This window comes from Myodes glareolus, chromosome 26, assembly GCF_982192425.1.
Source record: "Myodes glareolus chromosome 26, mMyoGla1.1, whole genome shotgun sequence".
In the NCBI taxonomy this organism is placed as follows: Eukaryota; Metazoa; Chordata; class Mammalia; order Rodentia; family Cricetidae; genus Myodes; species Myodes glareolus.
The window spans coordinates 42,268,737-42,277,579 of NC_142051.1; the positions used below are offsets into that span (position 1 = coordinate 42,268,737).

The 8,843-nt window shown below is 47.8% G+C and overlaps 1 protein-coding gene across 1 annotated transcript in view; it reads right to left on the reverse strand.

The window, feature by feature from the left end:
* Glt8d2 (glycosyltransferase 8 domain containing 2) overlaps positions 1–6,405 on the reverse strand; it is a 30,906-nt gene extending 24,501 nt beyond the window's left edge. Inside the window, exon 1 of the mRNA XM_087902092.1 lies at positions 6,044–6,405. The gene's annotated coding sequence lies outside the window, so the exon portion shown is untranslated. The remainder of the gene's footprint in view (positions 1–6,043) is intronic.
* Positions 6,406–8,843: the final 2,438 nt, after the last annotated feature.

Below are 8,843 nucleotides of genomic sequence, written 5' to 3' on the forward strand. Positions count from 1 at the left end.
ACCCCTGTGGTAGCTAGTCTTGATTGCCAACTTGACGTGATTTAGAAATCATCTAGGAGATATACCTCTGTAGCTGTGAGGGGGTCTGCAGAGAGGCTCAGCCGAGGCAGAAAGACCCTCATGGGCCAGGGTCCCAAACAGGATGAAAAGGAGAAAGAAGACGAAGCACCGGATTCATGGCCCTCTGCTGCCTTCCCTGTTCTGACAGCCTATAGTCGTCATGGACAAAATTAACCCATTCTTCCTTGATTTGCTTTTGTTCTGTCTCCAGGGCAAGAAAAGTAACACCGGGACAGAGCCTGTGAGGGCACTGTCTGGGTTATCAAGTCCTGGATGCTAGAAGATTCCATGAGATGCATCCCTCAGTGGTGTGCCCACTCCCTCCTTCACATGCTCCCTGTGTACTGAGTATAGGGAAGTCCCTCATTTCCCCGCCTTTCCCGAGGTGCAGGTTTAGTCTCTCCTACTGTCCTCATCTTATTTTAATTAACTAATTAATTTTGGGTTTTTGATACATAGATTCTCTGTAGTTTTTGGAGCCTGTCTGGGAATTTGATCCGTAGACCAGGCTGGCCTCGAATTCACTGAGACCTGCTTGTCTGTGCCTCCCGAGTGCTGGGATTAAAGGCATGCGCCACCACCACTCAGCCTGTCTCCAGCTTTTTGGTTGTTGGTTTGGTTTGGTTTTGGTGTTTTGAGACAGGGTTGCTTTGTGTAGCTCTGGCTGTCCCGGAATTCACTTTGTATACCAAGCTGGTCTTGAATTCATAGAGCTCTGCCTGCCTCTACCTCCCAAGTGTTAGGATTAAAGATGTGGACCACCACCGCTCAGCTCAGTCCCCATCTATTTAGCTCCCGCCTCCTGAACTTTAACATGAAGATGGAAGACCATCCAAATTTAATTTCTTTCCTTCTCTTCTCTTCCTCCTGAAGAAACCCCTCCATGTCTTAAACCTTCCCAGTTTTAAATGCTATTTACCTGACAGCTGCATTCAACATTTCTGCCCCCAGCTCAAACCTCCCACAGGGACTCCGTTGCTTGAAGGCATCCACGTGTTCCCATCGGAGCTCCTGCTGCTTCCCCAAAGCACACGTTTCCCAGTCTTCCCCAAACCAGTTCTCCACAACCTCACTTTTATAATTGTTCCAACCAAAAGCAGACAAGGTTATCTTCAGCCTCTCTCTCTCTCTCTCTCTCTCTCTCTCTCTCTCTCTGTATCTATGTAGAGACTGACCGACATAACCTTTTGGTTCTGCTCTCAGAATACATCCAGAATTATCACCACCTTCCAGGGCCTCCATCCTGGTCGACAGACATCGTCTATTGACTGCCCTGTCTTACAGAAGTTCTGCCTTATCGCCCTGCAGCAGGTCTACAGCCGAGCAGATGTGCTGAGCCTGAGTCACTCTGTGCCCGGTGCTGGGCTCTGCCTGAAACCCTCCCGGGCCTTCCAGGCTCCTGGGGAAGAGCGAGGATATCACACACGATCACCCTGGCCTCCTTGCCAGGCAGATGCCAGCATCAGGGTCCTTCCACCTGTCACCACCTCCCCACCCAACACCAAGTCGTCTTCCCCTCCCCCCGCAATTTGGAGTGTTTTTCACACACTTGCCACCTCTTCACTTTCCAACTCTTAGTAAAAAAGGCCAGACTCAGCAGCTCTTACTTCATGTCCTCAATGGTCGTCTCTAGCCACTAGGCTGCCCCCTGCTCTTGTCCCCTTCCCCAGTCTGTTCCCCCTAATGAAACATCAGAAGTCTCATGAAACTGGGACTTGTGTCTCTTTGCTCCTTGACTTGTGTTCAGCGCCTAGCGATGTAAATCACTCAAACACGCCAGTGGACCCGGATGACTGTGCAGCCCTGTTACAGGACAGCCTGCGAGTTCCTCATGAACTCAGCACCTCGGGGACCTGCAGAGGCTCCTTCGGATGCACCCTGGCATCTCCTTCCACTTCTCATCCCTCGCTGGAGCCATCACCGGCTCTGGTGAATTGCACCGTCTAAGTGGTACTTAGGTTCTCCCTCCTGTCTGGCCTCATCTCACCCCCTTACCGGCTCTGCAGTGCCTCCCATCCAGCTTTCCGGTCCCCTCCCCTTACCCAATCAATTGCCGACTTAACCACCACGTGGGCCTTTTTTCGTCGCCTGATAACTATGTACAGTCAATGTGAAACACGCGTGAAGCCTCAACAGCCTCGTTCTATTTTCTTTGTTTCACTTGAAACCGTTCAAGTTTACGCACGTTAAAAGAATAAAATACCCATGGGCGTTTCGCCAGCTTGCTAACGAGTCGTTGCATTTGCTTGGCGGCCCTACCCGCAAGCATGCGCACTTTGAGGCTGCAGGCATTGGGCAACAGCAGCACCCCTGAATATGTATGTCAGCATGCCTCTTTTCAGATGTTTTGTTTGTTTTTCGAGGCAGGGTTTCTCTGTGTAGCCCTGGCTCTCCTGAAACTCACTTTGTAGACCAGGCTGGCCTTGAACTCAGTGAGATCCTCCTGCCTCTACCTCCTAAGGGCTGGGATTAAAGGCCTGCACCACCAGGCTTGGCTCAGCGTGCCTCCTTTTAAAAAATGAGGGTAAGGTGAGGGCAGGGGAGATGGTTCTGTGGTTAAGAGTGCTGGCCACACAAGCCTGGAGGTCTGAGTTCAAACTCCTTGCTCCTATGTAAAAAGCCAGGTACGACCACGTGTGCCCATCACATCAGTGTTATGGGGCAGAGAGGGAAGGGTGGGCTTAGAGGTACTGTCTCAAGGGGAAAAACAGAGGACATGTGACACCTTCCTTTGGCTTCTACATGTGCAAACATGGACCCACACATGTGTGCACATACTTACAAACACATACAAAAAAAAGGTATACTAAAATGCAAACAAATCTAAGACATCCTACAGAATCAAAATGCCGTGATCACATCTAAGAAAAATAACATTAAATAACGTCATCCAATAAGCAGTCCATCCTTACGTCCCTTAATTCCAGTCTGCTGTTCTATGGCTTGGCTGGCTTTCTTTTGTTCTTTGTACTCTTAATTGGTGCCATTTCACTGCTTTTTCATTTGTTTCAGAGAACACAAGATGGTGAGCGTGTTTTAGAACCATACTGAACGACTTGTGGCGCTGGCAGACGGACACACGTGGCTCAACAGTAACAAGTGTTACTATATGGGAGATCTAACATGTAACATCTGACAACACGGGGCAGCTACAGTTGACACAGAGCTGAACATTTCCAACAACTAATGATCTCCAATGTTTCCAATACAAAGGAGCTAGCTACAGTTGACACAGAGCTGAACATTTCCAACAACTAATGATCTCCAATGTTTCCAATACAAAGGAGCTAGCTACAGTTGACACAGAGCTGAACATTTCCAACAACTAATGATCTCCAATGTTTCCAATACAAAGGAGCGACAGGTGACGGCTGTGACGGTGCACACCTTTAATCCCAGCACTTGGGAGGCAGAGGCAGGGGGATCGCTGTGAATTCGAGGCCAGCCTGGTCTACAGACTGAGTTCCAGGACAGCCAGGGCTACATAGAGAGACCCTGTCTCAGAAAAAAAAGGAAGCAACAGGTGTTTGATGTGATAGAAATACCAGCGTAGCCAGCGAGTCACTCTACGCTTGAAATGCCACACCACGCTGTGTAAAATTACAATTATCTGTCAGCTTTAAAAATGAGCCTACCTCTCCCACCTAGCTCTCGTCATTCCATCCTTGCTTAAAACCCCTCATGGGTACCCCCCGAAGATTAAGATGACTGAGCCTCAGTGTCACACCTCTGGCCAGGCTGAACAGCCCACCGTCAGTCCCCATCAGTCGGCCTCTTTGTGCCAACCTATGGTTTCTTGTCCTCAGACATTGTTCAAGCAGCAATCTGCCCGGAAAGCCCCTTCCTCAGCTCCTTCAGGCAGTGGCTGCCTGGCCTGGTGCCCTCCCAGGATCCATGCCAACTGTGAACTCTCCATACTGTTTTCTTTCTTTCTTTGTCCTTCTGCTATTCTGAGACAGGGTCTCCCTGTGTGGCCCCGGCTGTCTTGGAACTCACTCTATAGACCAGGTTGGCCTCAAACTCAGCAATCCGCCTGCCTCTGCCTCCTGAGTGCTGGGATTAAAGGTCTGCGCCACTGCTACTCCCAGCCTCCCAACTGATTTTCTACAATCACGCTGTGACTGTCTCCTTTCATGATGGCTGAGGACAGGAGTGTGACTCTCCTCTGGGTCTGCCTGTCCTGTCACAGAATAGTCTGAATGAACAACAGGAAAGAGAAAGCAAGGGTAAGAGGCTCTTGCCACTCTGCTTGTTACTTGGTGAAAGAAAGGCAGTGTTTCAGAGATGAGCCCATGGTCCCATTCCAAGGATGCAGCAGAGGGTTCTGGAAGGAAGCCCCACAGCCTTCACAAGCTTTTCTAGGCTGAACGACTTCCAAGTCACGCTCTTCCTGTGGTAATAAGAGTCAACCCTCCAGTGTAGAAAAGCCTGTCGGCCTGTCTTCAGAGAGCCAGAGGTAGAGTTGGGAATTTCTAGTGCCCATGATGGAACAAGGGATTCCTGAGGCAAGGTACTGGCCCGTGACAGCTTCGAAGAGGAGAAGAAAGAAGGTGGAGGGCTGTGACATTTAAAGTGTTTTTCTACCTTTTGGTCCTTCAGTTGGGTCTGTGGAGCTCCTTTCCCATGGGACAATGTCCTTCTGAACAGCCTTTGAAAAACTCTGACCTTAAGGAAGCAACCACAGGAACGATGTTCCTTGGGATCCAGAAATGAAAACGGTGGCTAAGTAAACCTCTCATTTACTCCGACGGGACAAAGGAGCTAGAGAAAAGAGAGCTGGGGGTAGGTATTTGAGCAGAGGAACAAAGACAGCAGGGCCCTGGGGAGAAGATGTGTTGGGAGACGAGGAACACCTGGAGTCTCCAGACCATCACAGGGAGAACGCGTCAAGAACAGGGACCTGCCCTGCCCAGTACTGGATGTGTGGTCCCTCCTGTCACCCACACTGCTGTTGTCTGCTTTGCCAGGGAAGTGGAGCACCCTGAGCCTTACTTCCCTGCAGACCCTGTGGGCCACATGTTCCATTAGATCACTTAATTCCCACTCTACAGATGAGGAAATGTAGGCACGTGCAACGTGATGTGACCAGAACCAAGCTTATAAAGCTCCCCTCAGGCACACGACCCAGGCTTTCACTGCTGTTAGGGTGCAGCTCTGGTGTTGGCTGTATCAGAGGGAGGACTAGAATTCCGTTATGTAACACCAAAAGGAGATTGCGTCGAAGCGCAATACCAAAACATTTCCGAAAAATGCAGAGGCAGGACCAACCCACCAGCGTCACATTGGCTAACGGGCTGCATGGACTGACCTCCACAGCATATTCAAACATTTAGACGGATTCTATGGTCTCTCTCTTTTAAGCTCTGTGTTTACCACCCCGCCTTAACTTCTATCACAAGCTGTCAGCGAGGGTCTGCTGGACTTTTCCGAGATATCGTATGTACCACTAAAGGGAACGTGAGATAGTTTTTAGAAGTTAAACCAAACACTGTGAGTCCTGTTCCACGACAAACCCACAGAATCCTAGGGCTGCCAGCTAGCTCTCTTACTGGGGATGGAGGCCCCAAAAGAGTTTCTGAGGACAGATTCCAAAAACATGAATCATAACTCAGCTAGGTCATTTTGGCTCCGAAACAGACTCACATTAAATGCTAGCGTTGATCTCTTGTACTAACTCCTGATCTCCATCCTTAAAGTCCGATACAAACAAACAAACATCATACTGTTAGGGCAGGGGTGGGGGTGGGGGGATAAACTCTGCTCTGCAAAACGATGTGCAAAGCTTGTCCGCTGAACATTTTGGTTTTGTCTTGATAGCAAAGCTTCTGGTAGGATGGTACCGTTACAAAGCAGGGGACTTTCAGAGGCAAAGTCTGTCGTCTCTGATGTACATACGTCTTGAGTCCACAACAAAATAGACAAGCGCTGTAGACAGAACCGTCAAAATGGGAAGAGTACCTCGCGTGTAAGTTGCTCTACTTACCTGATGGGTGATGAGGGAGGCTTTGGGCTCCCTGGTCCAGAACCGGGGTAAGGCGGAGCGTTGGAATTGCAGCTGGTCTCGCAGGGGCTGCTAAACTTCGCTTCTGCTGCTAAGATCCCATTGGCAATCCCAAGGGGCCAAGGAGCCCTGAGGCCAATACACTGTTTCCAAGAGAGTGCCTCGGCTGTCCACACCCACCTCCGCTTGCGTTAACTTTGAAAGGCCCTCCTTCCAGCCCTCCTTCCGAGGCTGGAAATCCAAGCCTCGTGCCCCAAAAGGCTGTTCCCGAAATCACTTCCAGATGCGCTCTGAAGGCAGCGCAGGTCGGCTGGCTGGCGCAGACTTCCTCTCTCGGCTCTCTCTTTGCAGTCTGCATGTAAAACTCTCTCCAAAGCAAGGCTGTTCTGGAGTAAAAGATTCAACTCCAAGGAAAAGCAAACGCTCGCAAAGCGAATTTATGCGACGACGATGTGTCTAATGTAAAATCCAAGAGAAAGCAACAGTCAGATTTATGAGAAGAATCTTTTGGTTCTCCTGTACATTGAAATGTTACGATGGCAAATCAAAACGCAAACTGCAGTCGCCTCCCGGGAACGAAGACAGAAGTTTTCAGATAGAGCTGCATTTCTACCCGAAGTGGAGGGGAATCAGGCAGGGGTAGACTTGGCCACAACCTCTCCAGCTTTGTAGTTTGGCAAGTAATCCCCAGATGCCCAGGAATGGTACCAGCGCTTTGCCTGTGGTCATGGAACATATTTCACAATGGCCCCCTCTCCAGATCCCCTAAAGAGCTCCTTGCTGGATGTCCTTTCCTTCTTAAGTATAAGACAACTCACATTGTAACTTCAGATTTCCAAGACCCCTCAGTAAGAGTTGGGGTGGGGGGATGGTGGGGGTGGGGGTGTGTTGAGAGGCCCACCACCCAGCTCTCCAATGAATCTCTCTCTCTCTCTCTCTCTCTCTCTCTCTCTCTCTCTCTCTCTCTGACACACACACACACAGGCTTATTATTACTTATGAATGGCCAGCCTTAGCTTGACTTATTTCTTGACAGTTTTTCTTAAATTATTTTGACTACCTTTTGCCTCTGGTGCTTTCAAATCATATTTAAATGGAAATTTGATGATAATATTTAGTTAATTTAATAATAGTTTACTAAATAGAGAGATGGCTCAGCGGTTAAGAACACTGTGGGCTCTTCCAAAGGTCCTGAGTTCAATTCCCAGCAAGTACATGGTGGCTCACAACCATCTATAATGAGATCTGGTGCCTGCTTGAGGAAGAGACCTGATCTGTGGTCCTCATCAACTTAGACCATGAAACCCAAAATAGACAAGTTCAACAGAACTGCCATATACGGACTGTCCACGTATGCTTCAGCATTGCCAGGGCATACATTTCATTCAAATTCCAGTTAATTGATAAAGATTGAACATATTGATGATATATATCATGATGACCTGATAATACATAAACTACTGATTACCAAGTCAAATTTACGCATCGCTATTTATGCTGTCCATTAGATTCCTAGACTATGATCACCTTATGACTGTAAGTTTGTACTCTTTGACAAACACCTGCCTTTTCTACCTTCCTGGTCCCATCCCTGGGAACCATTGCTCTATTCTTAGTTTCATTAACTTCGACATTTTTAGTTTCTCTACATAAGCTCTTTGTTTATTTATTTTCTTTGAGACAGAGTTTCTATGTGTAGCCCTGACTTTCCTGACTTTGCCGACCAGACTAGTCTTGAACTCACAGAGATCTGCCTGCCTCTGCCTCCTGAGTGCTGCGATTAAAGGTGTGTGCCACCACCACTTGGCTATAAGTTTTTATTTGTCTTTCTTAGTCTGGTTTATTTCACTTAACAAATTGTTTAGGTTCATCCATGTTGCTGCAAGTGTTAGAATCTTCTTTTTATGGCTAAGTCATAGTCTATTATACATGTGTACCACGATCTCTGTGTCCTGCGTCCATTACTGGACACTTAGATTGTCTCTGTAGCTCGGCTATTGTGTGAGCAGTCTTCCAATGAGTACAGGGACACATTTATCTCTTCATGGTCTACCAGTGAGAACAGGGACACGCCTGTCCCTTCATGGGAGGGGCGAGGTAGAAGAGCGCTTTCCTAACAGATGTGAGGCATTTAGTCCAGAACCAGAACCAAAACCAAAATAGGCATTTCACTGAGATACTAGTTTCATTTTTTTTGGATGTAAACCCAGAAGTGGGGTGGCTGGATCATACTGTAATTTTATTTTCAAAATTTTAAAGCTTATTATTTATTTAATGTGTGAGTGTGTGTGTGTGTGTGTGTGCGTGTGTGTGTGTGTGTGTGTTTGCACACGTGCATGCATGCTCATGTATCCTCTATTGCACATGTAGACATCAGTTGGTAGCTCGTGGGAGGGCTCAGTTCTCTTCCTCTACCCTGTGGGTTCCAGGGACCAAACTCCTGTCTTTAGCCCTAACATCAGGCCCCTTTATCCACTGAGGCATCTTGCCAAGCTTCCGTTTTTAACTTGTTCTTTTGAGGAGCATCCATACTATTTTCTATAGTGCTTGTAACAATTTTATTATTGATAGTGAATAAAGAAACCCTAAGGTATGAAATAGGAAAAGAATTATACTAGTAAGTTATTTGTAACTCTGTACGCATGTGCTGATTGCTTTGCCCCGTGATTTAATTCTTCGCTACTTTATTTCTTCTGATGGAAACGCCATGATGCTGTAGTTAAAATGCCTCTGCCATGTGCTGCAGCTAAGGGAGGCATTTCCATGGAAGTCTATGGTCTGG